This window comes from Chionomys nivalis, chromosome 21 (genome assembly GCF_950005125.1).
Source record: "Chionomys nivalis chromosome 21, mChiNiv1.1, whole genome shotgun sequence".
NCBI classification, from domain to species: domain Eukaryota; kingdom Metazoa; phylum Chordata; class Mammalia; order Rodentia; family Cricetidae; genus Chionomys; species Chionomys nivalis.
Genome location: NC_080106.1, coordinates 37720777 through 37735705, shown reverse-complemented (window position 1 = coordinate 37735705; position 14929 = coordinate 37720777). Strand labels below are relative to the sequence as shown.

Genomic DNA, 14929 nt, shown 5'->3' with positions numbered 1-14929 from the left:
AGTAGTAGTTTAATATTTTTATGTGTGTGAATGTTTTGCCTTCAAGCATGTTTGGCACTAGATGGGTGCCTGAGGCCAGAAGAAGGCATTAGGTCTCCTGGAACTGGAGCTACAGGTAAGCAACCATGCAGGAACAGGGAATAGAACTAGAACTAGGGTCCTCTGCAAAAGCAACTAGTGCTGTTAAGCACAGATCATTTCTCCAGCCCCTACTACTAGTAATTTTTATATCCTCTCTTCACTAACCTAGTGAACTAGACGTTTATCATTTTTTAAATAGCAGCCATTATTATAGTCTATATGATGTGTTGGTGTGTGCATGAATGCATGTATGCCGTATCATGCATTTGAAGATCATAGGACAACTTGTGGGAGTTCATTTTTCTCCTTTAACCATGGGATCTGGGCTTTGAAGTCAGGACATCAAGCTTGTACAGCAAGCCCCATTGAGCTAGCTTCTTGGCCTAATTTATGAATTTTTTTTTTAAAGAAATAAGCTTTGCTTTCATCAAAGTTTTCTTCTTCCATGATTTGTATTTGGTTTTAGTTTCATTGCTTTTAAAGTTGTTTGTTTTGGTTTTTCAAGACAGGGTTTCTCTGTAGTTTTGGAGCCTGTCCTGCGCCACCATCGCCCGGCTGGAACTAGCTATTGTAAACCAGGCTGGTCTCGAACTCAGAGATCTGCCTACCTCTGCCTCCCGCGTCCTGGGATTAAAGGTGTGCGTCACCACCGCCCGGCTATAAAATCATTTCTTCTCCATTTCTCACCAAAATCACCAGCCCATGGCAACCAACCACCAGTCAGTGTTGTTTCTATGGATTTGACTGTTCTGTATATTTCATATTAATGGAGTTGTACTTATTTTTGCTTATGTGTCTAGAGACAGGGTTTCTCTGGAGTTTTTGGTGCCTGTCCTGGAACTAGCTCTTGTAGACTACAGATTTTCAGATCTGTTTATACACTATGTGTGGTACACTCTTGCTTTCTAGGAGGTGATTGCTGCTCCAGGGAGGACGGGTGTCCTTTCCATAGTAATGTGCCATGATGTGTACTTACATGCATGAGCAATGTGCCTTGATGTCTGTACTTACAGATTTTACATTAGTGGTTTATCTCTCTCTTACTTGTTTGAGAGAGAGAAAGCATGTGCATGCACACTCGTACCTGTGCCATTTTGAGGACATAAGGGAATTTGTTTATATGAGTCAACACTTAGATATTTTGGTGTTTTTTTTTTTTTGTGTGTGTGTGTGTTTCGAGATAGGGTTTCTCTGTAGCTTTGATGCCTGTCCTGGAACTAGCTCTTGTAGACCAGGCTGGCCTTGAACTCCCAGAGATCCGCCTGCCTCTGCCTCCCGAGTGCAGGGATTAAAGGCGTGCGCCACCACCGCCCGGCTCGATATTTTGGTGTTTTATGAGAACTTAATTTGAGAAATAGAGCTACAGAATAGAAGTTTAAAATCCATGTGTTGCCAGGCCTGGTGGAATTCATGGAGCCCTAAGTGCTTACAAGGACCAGAATCCTAATGTTTGCCACTTGTCTTCAAGCCACATGTCTCCATTGCAGGCAGCTTGTTTTGTCCATGTGATGAAGAAAATGAGGCTGAAGGAGATAGAGGGGTCCTTTGGTACAGATGTGTGTCAGAAGCAGGTTCAGAATCTAAGGCCAAGGCTCCTTTTGCAGTGATTCTGGGGCTGCAATCAGTGGTCTTGGTTGTTCCAGGAAGGCGGAGTAGGAATTTGTAAGTGATCATTATGTGGGTGACTCTGGTTCTCATGCTTTCATAGCATGTGCTTTACCTACTGAGCCATCTTCAGAGCCTGATCTTTAACTTGTTAGATAAATCATCAGTGGCATTCAGCACATTTACATCACTATACACCTTTATTTTAACTTATTTTTATTTTATGTGTATGGGTGTTCTCCCTGCGTGTATGTTGTTTACCATGTATGTGCAGTGCCTGCAGAAGGACTGCAGCTATAGATAGGTAGTGAACTGCCTTGTGACTATTGGTAATTAAACCTGGGTCCTCTGGAAGAGTAGCCAGTGCACTTAAACTGCAAAGCATATATCTAGCCCCCTTGTTATTCAATTTTACCACTATCTAACTACAGTACTTTCTGTCATCTCAAATAGACACCGTAGAATGAATGAACCATATTCCTCTCCAATCCTCTCCTGCTTTTAGTGTTTAAAATTTGCTTACTCTTTGTCATGAAAGTGGGATCAAGGAATGTGTTTGGCTTTTCCCACTTAGCATAAATAGAGACGTTAAAGGCTTACTCATGTATAGCATATATCGGAATTTTGTTATCTTTTTATGAGTATACTATTCCATTGAATATTCTTTTTTTGATTTTTTTTGAAGTGCTGTATATTGAACCCTTGCATGTACAAGGCAAGTATCCTACCAAACCCTCATTATCCATTACTTTTTAAATATTTGGGTTGTTTCTTTCTCCTGTTTTTTTTTTTTTTTCTTTTGAGGCAGGGTTTCTATGTGTAGCCCAGGCTGTTCTGGAACTGTCTTTGTAGACCAGGCTGTCCTCAAACTCACAGAGATCCACCTGCCTCTGCTCGATTAAAGGTGGGTGCCACCACATCCCACTATTTGGATTGTTTCTACTGGTCGATTATTGTGAATAATGCTAAACATTGATTTACAAATATTTGATACTCCGCTTTCAGCTCCTTTGGGTTCATATCTAGGAATAAAACTGTTGGGTCAGATGGCAATTTTGTGTTCTCAAATTAAGTTTTAATATTTTTTATTTTAGATAGGGTCTTTCTTGTCCAGACTAGCCTCAGCTTTGGGTACATGGAGGCATTAAGTACAATCACAATGTTGTGTGGCAGTTGCCACTATCAGTTCCAAAATATTTTATCACCAAGTGAAATTCTGCCCTCTTCTAGCCCATGGCAACCAAGAATCTGCTGTCTCTGTGGATTTCCTTGGTCTTCACATTTCATGTAATAGAATCATACCGGGTGTGGGCTTTTGTGTGTTCAAGGTTTATCTGTATTGTAGCATGTCTTTTTTCATATCCATTAGATGGTTATATCACGTTTTATTAATGACAAATCTTGTAGTTAATTACAGTAAAAACATTACTATGAAGGGACACTTGACCCATGGCAACTCTTATAAAAGAAAGCAGTTAATTGTGGCTGGTTTACAGCTTCAGAGGTTTAGTTTGTGATCTTCATGATGGGATGCATGGTAGGACAGAGGCAGACATGGTGCTGGAGAGGAGCTGAGAGTTCTGCATCTGGATCCCCAGGCATCGGGGAGGGAGAGAGAGACTGAGCCTGGCTCGAGCATTTGAAACCCCAAGTGACACACTTCCTCCGATAAGGCCACACCTACTCCACAAGGCCATGCTTCCTAATCCCTGTCAAGTAGTTCCATTCCAGATTAAGAATTGAAATATAAGTCTGGTTGCTATTCTTATTCAAACCACCACATCTTTACTATACAAAATTTATTAATCTAACGATTTGAAGTGTACAGTTTATGTTATCCCATTGTCCATCTCCAGAAATTATCTTCCTAACTGAAGCTCTGTATCAATTAAACACAGCTTTATTCTCTCCTCCATTCTTGCCCCAGTAGCTATAATTGTCTGTTATCTCTGTTACTGAGATTACTCTAGGGACCTCGTATAGCTGGGATCAGACAGTGTTTATCCTTTGCGTCCTGCTCGTTTCACATTGCGTGGCAGTGTCCTCAGGTTTCATTTCATCTTTCATCCATCCACCGTTCATCCAGAGATTGACTTGATGTTGTTCTGCCTGTGCCGCTGTGAACAAATACCCCACTTTCAGTTCACTGGGGCTATGTACCTATGTATTGTCAGTTTTTCTTCAAGAAATTGCCATGATTTTCTTCAGCTGCTGTTCCATTTTACATTCCCTGTAGCAGGACGCTAGGGTTCCAGTTTTGTCACATTCTTGTTGGCACTCTCAAATTAGCTACTAATAAAATTTAAATTCTTCTTAAGTCTTAGTGTATAACTGAATAACAGTACCACTAAAGCTGGGAGAGCAAAGGATGTTGACAGATGTTACTGTAGCACTCTGACACCTGCCACTCTCCTTCAACTTTCTTTACTTCCAGAAATGAAGGCAACACAGTGTAACTTGGTCTGCCACATTACTTCTGAAGACATCCTAGGACCTATGATGACAGGGGTCAGCAGATGTTCACTGTAGAGACATAATTACTCTTTATTGGGTCTGTGGGCTCTGTGTCCGCTGCTCCACTCTGGTGTGCTGGGAACAAGCAGACAAAATGGAAAGGAGTGGGGGATTGTACCGTTCTGTCTGTCTTCCATGGGACAGTTCGCGAGTTGGGCAAGGGACTGGAGATTGAAACACACACACACACACACACACAGAGAGAGAGAGAGACAGACAGACAGACATAGGTCATCCTTGAAAGAAGAATGTCGTCTTGTGTTCCAGGGCAGCTTATATAGGACTCTCCTTGACTAATGGCCATGCCCTAGCTCTTGGGATTTTTCAGCTGCATGCCCACCAGAAACCACTCCCTTGCCATCAGGAACTCATGAGGGTCTTGTGCTCAGAGCAGCTGCAAACACAAGTTGTTTACTCCGACAGGCAAGGGGTCACACAAAATTCAGGGTCTGAGGGTCTGCAGTCCCCAGCAGGGGATATTGTTTCTGGAAAAATTATGTATACTTTAATCTGAATTATATACTTTTCTTTAAAAAAACTTTCCTAAAGTTTATTTTTACTATTACATATATTAATGTTTTGCCTGAAGATATGTCTGTGCACCACATTCATGCTTGGTGCTGGAGGAGGATGTGAGCCTAGGAATCGAACCTGGGTCCTTTTCAACAGCAACAGTTCTTATCGACTGAGCTAACTAACCAGGCCAAATTATATATGCGTTTCATGCACCCCAGTGTAATTCTGACTTCTTTTCAACCATTTAAAAATGTAAAAGCACTTTTAACTTGTGGACTGTATGATTTCTGTTATACAAAGATTAGTGATAAGGAATGTGGTTTGTTAAAACTTTTAGTAATTTATTTTCTGGTTAAGGCAAAGGGTTCAATACGTAAGTAGTCAAGCTGATGGCATAAAGTGCTAAGTTCAGAGTAGAAGACCCTGGGCTTTCAGATGTGATGTAAAAAAGCTTAAGTGATTGGGCCAAGACCTGACACGGGGCTCAGTACATTGCCTGCCATTAAGTGCCTTGTGAGATATAGATAGGGAGGAGGAGGAAGGCAGTCTGTAAGGACATGGAGGATGGTTGGTGGCTACCATGCTAAATGATTGCTGTTTTGGTGAACCTGTCTTTGAGACATACTATCATTACCCTGTGCCTGAGTGAGCCCAGTAAGAAGATCTTTGAGAGCTGAGGTCTGGGAGTCACATCAGGACTTGGAAGTATATGGAGTGACAGGCAGTAGGCGTAGGACTGAAAATGAAGGAAGGTAGTGTCTTGTTTATGCTGTAACAGAACACTAGAGACAGGGTTATTTGCAAAGAACGGATGTGTCTTTCATTTAGCTCTGGAGCTGAGAAGTCCAGAGTCAAAGGGCTGGTGTCAGTTATGGAGCTCTTGGTGCTCTTGTTTTCTAAGCCTCCACTAGAATTGTTCTTAGTGCTGGCTCACAGCAGCTGAAGCATTTTCTAGCTAGTGTCTCCAGCCTCTGCCAGCCCTTGCCCTTTACCCAGTTCCAGAAGTGTTTTAGCACCTGTACCAGATCTGTAGTAGGGTTTCTACAGAGGCAGAACCAATAGAATACAGACAGACAGACCAGTCATTTATTAGAAAGTTTAACTTATAAGATTGTGGAGGCTGAGTAACCCCACATTAGGCTGCCTAGAAGTTGGGGGTGCTGGGATGACAATAATCTGTAACTCTTCAGTCTTTTTCCAGAGGTCTCAGCCTTGGGAATCAATGATGTAGCTGTCAGTGTGAGACCTGACCTTGCAGGCTCAGGTGCCCAGAGAAGCCTAATAGTTGTGTTGCTATGAGGAAATCTCTGCAGATCAGACTAGATACAGGGGACAGGGCCTTGGTCTTGCCTGGAAGTGAAATGTCAGAGTTTGTTGATTTCCCATGAGAAGCCTTACCCTTTCTGAGGTAAGGATGAGGGGTAAGGGGTACGGTGGGGTGAGAGGAGCAGAGGGAGTGGGAACAGGGATAGTTATATAAAATGAGAAGATTGTATTTAAAAAATTCTTAATAAAAAAGGGAAAAGATTGACTCTGCAGAGTCTTCCTAATATTAATAGTATTGTGGGTACATGAACCAGAGAATAGGTAAGAGCCCATGTTACTCTCAGAACCAGCATCAGAATTGGGGGTTTGATTCTTCTGTGAGTTTCTTAGTGACTGTATTGAAGTAGAAGAGAAGCCAAATGGTGGATGGAGAGAAGTCAGAATGATGTAATAAAAATGACCAATACAGAGCCCAAATTTAGATCCCTAAGCTACTATGGATGATAGTATTTGGTTTTAAGTTAGGATAGTCACAGAGGGTTTTTGTTTATGATAGGATAGTTAGGCTGACCTTGAACTCACCATGTAGCTGAAGGTGATCTTGACCTCCTGATATTCCCACTTTATAGAATTGTAGGGGGTATATCCATACCTAGCTATTGAGCATAATTTTTATCATTAGTAAAAATTTTAGCATATAAAGTAGTCTGCAGTATTTATTTTTTTCGACTAATGAGACTTAATAAGGCCGTTATTATGGGATGTCTTTTCAGTTTTAGTGTTGCAGAATTTTTATAATAAAGCCAAGTGCGGTGGCACATGCTTGTATTCCCAGTACTTAGAAGCTGGGTCTGGTAGTTTGAATGAGAATAGCCTCTAGGCTCATAGGTTTGAATGTTTGGTTCCCAGTTGGTGGATGTTTTAGGAGGTGTGGCACTGGCATGGGCTTTGAAGTTTCTCCCTCCATTTTGACAATAAGATGTAAGCTCTCATTACTGCTCCAATGCCATGCCTACGTGCCTGCATTGCCTGTCTGCCTGCCTGCCTACTTACTTGCTTGCTTCCATGATGAGCATGGCTTCACTCTCTGAAACTGTAAGCAAGCTCCTAATAAATTTTTTCTTCTGTATGTTGCCTTGGTCATGGTGTCTCTTCACAGCAATAGAAGAGTAAGACACTAGGCTACATAAAACCAGTCTCTAAAAAATAGAAACTAGATTAAATTAAATATAGCTACCCCTCCCCCAGTTAGTACACTGTTATTTTTTCATTGTTGTGACCCCAGAACCCAACAGAAACAACTGTAGAGGAAAAGTTTGTTTGGATTTACAGTCCACAGAAGGCATGGCAGAGTTCTGTCAGTGGGGTACACGATGGGGTTCCGTATATTACAGAGGATCAGGAAGCAGAGACAGAGTGGGGACCAGGACCTACAAAAGCCTGCCCTAGTAGGTAGGCCCACTCCAAATAGTGCTATTATTTATAAGCATTTAAAACATGAGCAAGCTCTAGCAGCTGTCTAGGGAAATGAATCTTTTCCTTTGCCCATGGGTCTTAAAGATCCAAACCTACTTCAGGTTAGAATGATTCTGGCTGTTTTTGTGAGGGTGCCGAGAAGTATCGTTTCATATATGTGTATGGAATATAGGCACAGCAGACAGTATTGTGTATATTTAGAAAAAATGTCATCCATCTGTTATTTGGTTGTTAAATTTAAAGTATCAGATATGTTTTTATTTTGTTTGCCATTTTTGTGTTAATGCTGAGTTGGGCAGTGGCAGTACATGCCTCCAGAAGCAGCGGCAGGTAGATCTCTGAGTTTGAGGGTAGCCTGGTCTACAGAGTGAGTGATAGGACAGCCAGGGCTACACAGAGAAACCCTGTCTCAAAAAACTTACTAAAAAAAAGGATGCTATCTGATTGAGAATATGAAAGAAAAATTTGATATATTAATGTAGTAGGTTACTGTAGTTTATTTGTGAAATTTCTTTTGGAGGTTATAAAAGACATGTGTAAAGTTCTCAGCTTTTCTGCATGTTCACTCATCACATGTAATTAGAAGTGAAGTTGGAAAGGTGAGGAAAGTCCGCAACAAGGCTGGTGAGATGGCTCAGCAGGTTAAGAAACTTGCTTCTGGAGTCCTGTCTTGTCCCTGAGACCATGTGGTAGAAAAGAATTGGCTACTACAACTTCCTCCAAGTAAATGTAATAAAAATTAAAATACCTTTGCAATAGATGACTAATAATATATATAATTACTTTTATGTGTGTGAGTGTTTGCCTGCATGCACATATGTACCATGTTGAGTGCTTGGTGCCCACAGAGCTTAGAAGGTAGACGTTTCATTTCCTGGAACTGGAATTACCATGTGGTACTGGCATTGAACCTTCGTTCTCTACAAGAGCAACAAATACTGTTAGTGACTGAGCCAGTCTCCAAGCCCCAATTTATTCAAGAACTTTAAAGGATAATTTGAGCCCTAGAGTATGAAATATACAGCCATAGACTGGAAAGAATCCAAGATTTAGCCATAAGTGAATGTGAATGAGTGTATAAATTTGAGGTTTTCTGTGTGAGTCAAGTTACTCAGATATAGGGAAAGAAACTGACAAAAACAAGCTCACCTGCATGGTGAGCTTTGGATAATTCTTGCCTCAGTGAACCCAAAGGCAGTTCGGGTGCCCTGCTGCTTCTGTTCTTTCTGGTCTTTGTTTTGTTGATTTTTTGTTTGTTTGTTTGTTTGTTTGTTTTGTTTTTTCGAGACACGGTTTCTCCTGCTGGGATAAAGGCATGTGCGCGCCACCATCGCCTGGCTAGTTGTTGGTTCTTTAGCTTCTATTTTTTAATGACTTATCTCTGCCACAGCCAAGGAATGTTTCACTAATGGACCATCTATGACTATTCCTTCAGCAGATTTTATTGTATAGTCTTGTCAATATCATATTGGTCAGTTGGAAATAGAACTGTCTCCCTAAAGAGTTTAGTAGGGAAGTAGGGGACAGTCCATTGTATACTGTAGAAGGAACAGTATATGCTCAGTAGCTGAGAAAAAGGTGGAATACTCTGTATGGGACACTAGACACTTAGCTAGGAAAAAAGATGATAGTTTTCTCCCTTTTCTGAGCTTTCGTCTCTCATAAACTGCCAAGATGAAAACATTTACTAAGCTTTTAATTGTACATTCCTGTGATAACATGTTAAATTTCTCTCTCTGGGCAGGACTTGGACCATGCCTTTGTCCAGTATGTTCATACTGTGCTTACTACTTAGAGATAACCATTTAACTACCATCTCAAATGTTTGGGTTGCAGCCCTAAATAACCATTTATTTTACTTAGAAATGGTCACGGAATATAAAGGAATGACGCCGAGGAGAAGCCATAAAGTAAAAAGATAAAAAGCATGACAGATTTTGTTTTCTATTCTGGGAGCTGAGCTGAGGGAATGGAGGAGACTGCACTTGGGAAGCAGAGGCAGGCAGACCTTGTGAGTTCAAAGAGAGCTACACAAATCAAAAAAAAAGAAACCAAAAAGGCTGGAGAGATGGCTGGCTGCACTTTCAGAGGACTGGGGTTCAATTTCCAGCACCCACATGGCAGCTTACAACTGTCTGTAACTCCAGTTCCAGGGGATCTGACCCCCTTACAGGCAAAACACCAATACACATAAAATAAAAATAAATTGTTTAAAAAAAAAACAAAACAATCCCAGCACTCAGGAGGCAGAGGCAGGTGGATCTCTGTGAGTTTGAGGCCAGCCTGGTCTAAAAAGGGAGTTCCAGGACAGGCTCCAAAGCTACAGAGAAACCCTGTCTCGAAAAACCAAAAAAAAAAAAAAACTGTCTCCTGGCTTACCTTAAATTCAAGATTCCTCTGTCTCCTGAGTTTTGAGATTCTAGGTGCATACCACCATGCCCAGCTAAGTAAAGAAATTTATAGAGAAGAGGGGGGGAGACACTATATTCACAAAACTCGTTTATGAATTGATTTATCATGGGTGTATGAATCTGAGACAAAACTTATGTGCCTGTCCATGGTTTCAGGTATCTGCTGGGGTTTTGGAAGGGTCCGTGAATGGAGTACACTATTGTTTTTCCCTGTCTTTCACAATAATCCCAAGTGAGTGTTAAAGAAAAGAATAATTGGAAGAGAATATGGTTTAAATTTTTTTCAGTAGAATTTATATTTATCTTTGCAAAGTTCATAGTAAAATTGATTGGAAAATACAAAAATTTTATAACCCTGGCCTGCCCCTTCTTAGTCCCTATCATGGCATTCTGTGCCAGAACGGCTTGTTTGTTCAGTTAGTGAATCTGGGTAGCAAGTGGCCTGTGGTATGTATCAGTATTTGCTGGGAACTTTTTACATTCTATGGAACTGATGGATCCACTTATAGTATTGTTTTCATTGCCCAAAGAAGTCTTTGCTCTGTCTTTCAACCCTTGGCAGCCATCAGTCCTTCTTTCCCGGTCTTCAGTTTGATTTTCCCCAAGATGTCTTAGAGTTGGAATCATACAGTATACAGCCTTTCATTTTGGCTTCTTTCACCAGCAGCCAGCAGACTGGTCCCTGGCTTGGTAGCTCGCTTCTTTCCCCTGCTGTGTAATGCATCCTTTGTATGGATGTACTAGACTGTACGACTGTACAGTATGTGCTGAAAGATGTGAACTGCTTCCAGGCTTGGGCATCCATGAAGAGCTTGCTCAGTATGTCCTGGTGTAGGCTTTTGTGAGCATGTTTTTAGCTCCTTGGATTGCTGGATTATATGCTTTTGAGCATGTCTGTTCTTTAATTGTGTTTGTCTATTTACCTATTTATTTAAAGGCAGAGTCTCACTGTGTAGCTCTAATCTAGAATTTATAGAGAACTGCTGACCTCTGGTGGGATTAAAGGCATGCACCACCACTCCTGGCCTATGACTTTCCTTCTCATTCTCTTTAATATTTTCTTTTTTTATTCTCCTAAATATTTTTCTTGTATCATGTTTTTTTCCCTTCATCCCAACCTTTGAAATAAACAAATTTAAAAACAAAGATTATGGGAGCTACAGCAGTAGCTCAGTGGTTAAGAGCATTAGCTGCTCTTCCAGAAGACCTATGTTCTCCAGCACCTGCATGTTGGCTCACGGCCATCAATAACTTCAGTCCCCAGAGAGCAGAGATGCCCTCTTCTTCTCTCTGAGTATACTCTATGGATGTAGTACACAGACATGCAGGGAAGAAGGAATAGGACCTGTGCAAATTCCTCTTCTGAAAACCAACCAACATTCCTTAAGCCATCAAATCAGTATGTAGAGAAAGGTGGGCTCTGGAAGCAGATAAAAGGTGGACTGGAGAAGAAAGTTCTGGGAAAGCTGGGACTGGGAGTAATAGGAGTTTTGGTTCTGGTCCTATGGCATTTGAGGTGACGGCCTGGCAGAGGTATCTAGCTGATAGCTTGAATTTCATAGCTGGTTAAATATGTTTCTATTTCTACCATGAATTCTGGAGCCTGCTTAAAGTCACTCACATTGCTTTGTGATTTTTGTAGAGCTCCATTGGGCAGTTCTCTTAGTGTATTGGTATATTTGAGAAAAATGAAATGGTATAGAAAGTTGTAAGTCCATGACATCAACTGTCAGTTCCACCTTGGAGGAAAGAAAATACCACCAGCAATTGTGGTCATTTTGGAACTTGGTCTCAAGTTTGAGTCTGTAGAAACGGCACCAGCAGACTCGCATTGAACATGCGTGAGGCCGACCTCAACTTCTTAATCAGAGGTGTCTGTACCAATGTGCGGTCACTGAGGCCTGGAGTTGGAGTCCTATGTCCCCCCTGGTGGCTATGCTGCCCACTGTCTGACCACAGAATCCCTTCTACAGTTGTTCGGGCTCCCTAGTTACACATGTATAACCTTTTGATCTTCAGGGTAAGATTATTAAAATAATTTGATTTTTTTTTCCTGTGTTATTTTTTTCTAATATTTCCTTATACAAAGATTTGGTTTTAAAACATACAATGCCATTAACATGTACATTTTGAAAAATTGGTCATAAAAATGTATAATATTTATATATAATATATTTATAAAAGTAAATCCCTTCTCTTTGAAGTTACTGCCTAAATTTATTTATTGTTAATAGTAGGTTACAGTTGTTGTGGGAACAAGGAAATGCACACATATCCAAGAGAAGCATATGCACATACATGTATACACGTATCACCTGGGAACTGTAGAGAGACAACACATCTTATGACTGTTAAATCATTCATACCCATTCCCTTAACCCTGTGGACTGTTTCTGGAAGATAGTAAAGAGGCTGGGAATGATAAGAACCTCTGAGAGGTTGTGGTAATTCATACTCCACCTGCAGTGTGTGTGCTTTTTCCATGTATCCTTTTCAAAAGTGTATGCCTAAGACTTCACTCAGCCTACTTACTAATAGTTCTTGAGTAGATCTGGCCGATGCTTTCATGTAACATGAGGTTCTTTTGTTAAGAAGCCTGGGTGGTGTTTGTATCATACTCTATTTTACTGCAGTGTTTGCATATTCTGTGCCCTTCTAAAAGGAATGTTATTTTTCACCTACTCTAACTTTTAGAAGGAAAATAGTGTTATCCGAATGGATAACAAAGTATTATGTACTTTTTTGTACACTGATGACTGGCTGATGGTGGGCACCCCTTGGGTAGCATCACAGTGAGGATACTCACTGCAAAACCCAGGGTACTACAAGAGAATCAAGCTTTCATGTTCTACCCTGCCACTTGGACTTCAGGTTGATCATGCCTGCAAGATAAAGCTTCCCGCCCCTCAAAAGGCCTGGGTCTGGCAGAGCTTGCAGAGCTTGCAGACAGAGCACATGGGCTTTCCCCAGAAGGTGAACAAGAGTCAGGAGGGTGCATATCTCAACTGCACTGGCTCAGAAGCTGGGGAGTTCAGGAGTCTCCAGACCATCCTGTGCATCTCTGCTTCTGGCCATTTATCCTTTAAAGCAGCTTTAAAGGTAATCTAGTAAGTATGGTTTTGAGTTCTCAGAGCAGATCTAGCACATTACTCTAAGGAAGTGGACACAGGATCCCTGGTTTACAGTCAACAGCCTAGGGTTTACAATTAGGCTGGGGCCTCTGGTGGTAGAGGCTCTGTTGCTATCCCTGGATAAATAATGTCAGAATACAGGTCACCCAGCTAATGTCTGCTACAGAACCAGTAGCTTGCCTGGATATCAAGTTCAATGCCTGCCTGAGCTGCATAACAAGACCCTGTGGCAAGGAATGTAGCTCAGTGTTAGAGCTCTTGCCTAGCATGCATAGGGCTCTGAATTCTTTTAGTAATTTAAAGAGTTAAATAAATAGACTAACTACTAGGAGTAGAAGGGAGAAAATAATTCATGGAATATTAAGTACTTGTGTAGCTTTTTCTTTCGTAGTGCTGGGGATCCAATCCAGGCCTTTGCCTATCACGTGCTAGGCAAAAAACCCCGGTAAACTGCACCCTAGCCCAGAGGGAAATCCTGTCTTAAAACTTGTAGAAGCCTGAATAACTTCCCTTCAGGTTAATATGTGCTGGCAGAAAGCCCAGAATCCCAGCACTGAAGGTGAATTTTAGAATCGTCTCTACCTTTCCACTATGTTCAGAAATCCCTTTTGTGGGACATTTGCCTTGTGGTTGTCTAGTTTATTTCATGTGTAGTGACGGGGACCCGTGGTCCCTGTCTGAAAGTCGTCTGTTGTGCATCATTGCAGACAGACCACTAGCCTTACAAAACCGGCTTTGATGAGTTTTTTCTGTGTTTTTGGATAGAGATGGCTCAGGGTAAGGCTTGGGTTTGACAAGTCCTATTTATCCTATAGCTTGGTGTACACATTCAAAAGTATTTAGAGAACGGGCTTCCTTTTGGCTGGTGACTTCTGACTTAGAACTGAACCGGCAGGTAGACTCAATGTTTTGCTTGCATTTGAATTAGAAAATGTGTAAGGGAGCCTTTCTACCCACATTGGGTAGGATGCTAGTATTCTGCTTTAGCACTCAGAGCTGCAGATAAACTCAGTCTGCTGCAGACTGTGAAGTGAGCTGAGAACTTCATTTTTGCTGGCAGGCCTGTGTAGAGGAGTAATGCAAGCTTTCCTGTCTTCTGTCATCTGTAAGTAGTAGACATTGATTACCTACAGAAACCTGTAAACCTGAAAGAAGGTTCAGTGGCCTCCAGAAACAAACCGAGGAGCACCGGGCTCCTTTGGATAGCTTTCTGGATTCTCTCAGAGTTGTTACAGTTGTGTGAGTGTCATTGTACACCTGCGTAAGCCAGATTACAGCTTGCAGAAGTCAGTTCTCTCTACCATGTGAATCCCAGAGTTTAAACTCAGGACCTCAAATTGTCTGTCTGGGTGGCAAAGACCCTTCCTTAATCTGTTTTATTTTATGAGATGGATTTTCACTATGTAGTTTTGACTGACCTCAAACTTAGAGATCCACCTGCCTTGGGACTTTTAAAATCAAGACATTACTCAGTATTATGTGGCAGACAGGCAGCTTGTGATCATGTTTATCATTCCTTCTGGCTCCTACTTGGCAGTCTGTCCTGCATATGATGACCAACACATGGGTTGGGGAGCATCAGGAACCAGAGCCACATGTTCAGGAGATATAACTGCTCTTGGGCAGAGCCTGAACTAGAACTCAATTTTTGACATAGTTTTGTTGTTGTTGGTGGGTTTTTGTCTTGTTTTTGGTTTTTTATTTTGAAAAATAAGTTGATTGCTCACTTGGTCACATTTTCATGTCATCATGAAGTCATCAATGTTCTTGAGGTAAAAGCTGTGGCCAGTGAAAGGTGGGGCATTTTTTTTCTTTTCTGAAAGCCAATTTTGGTTTACTTAAGTTTCTATCTTCCTGCTCTGGAGCCAAGTGATCTTTCTAATTGCAGACCCTTGGCCACCTCCAGCTCATGAGTGCCTCTCTTGAGTC

At 41.4% G+C, this 14929-nt stretch overlaps 1 protein-coding gene across 3 annotated transcripts in view; it reads left to right on the top strand.

Annotated features, from left to right (window-relative positions):
- The window catches only part of Tent4b (terminal nucleotidyltransferase 4B), a 48345-nt gene that overhangs the window by 14065 nt on the left and 19351 nt on the right, over window positions 1-14929 (top strand). The window lies entirely within an intron of this gene.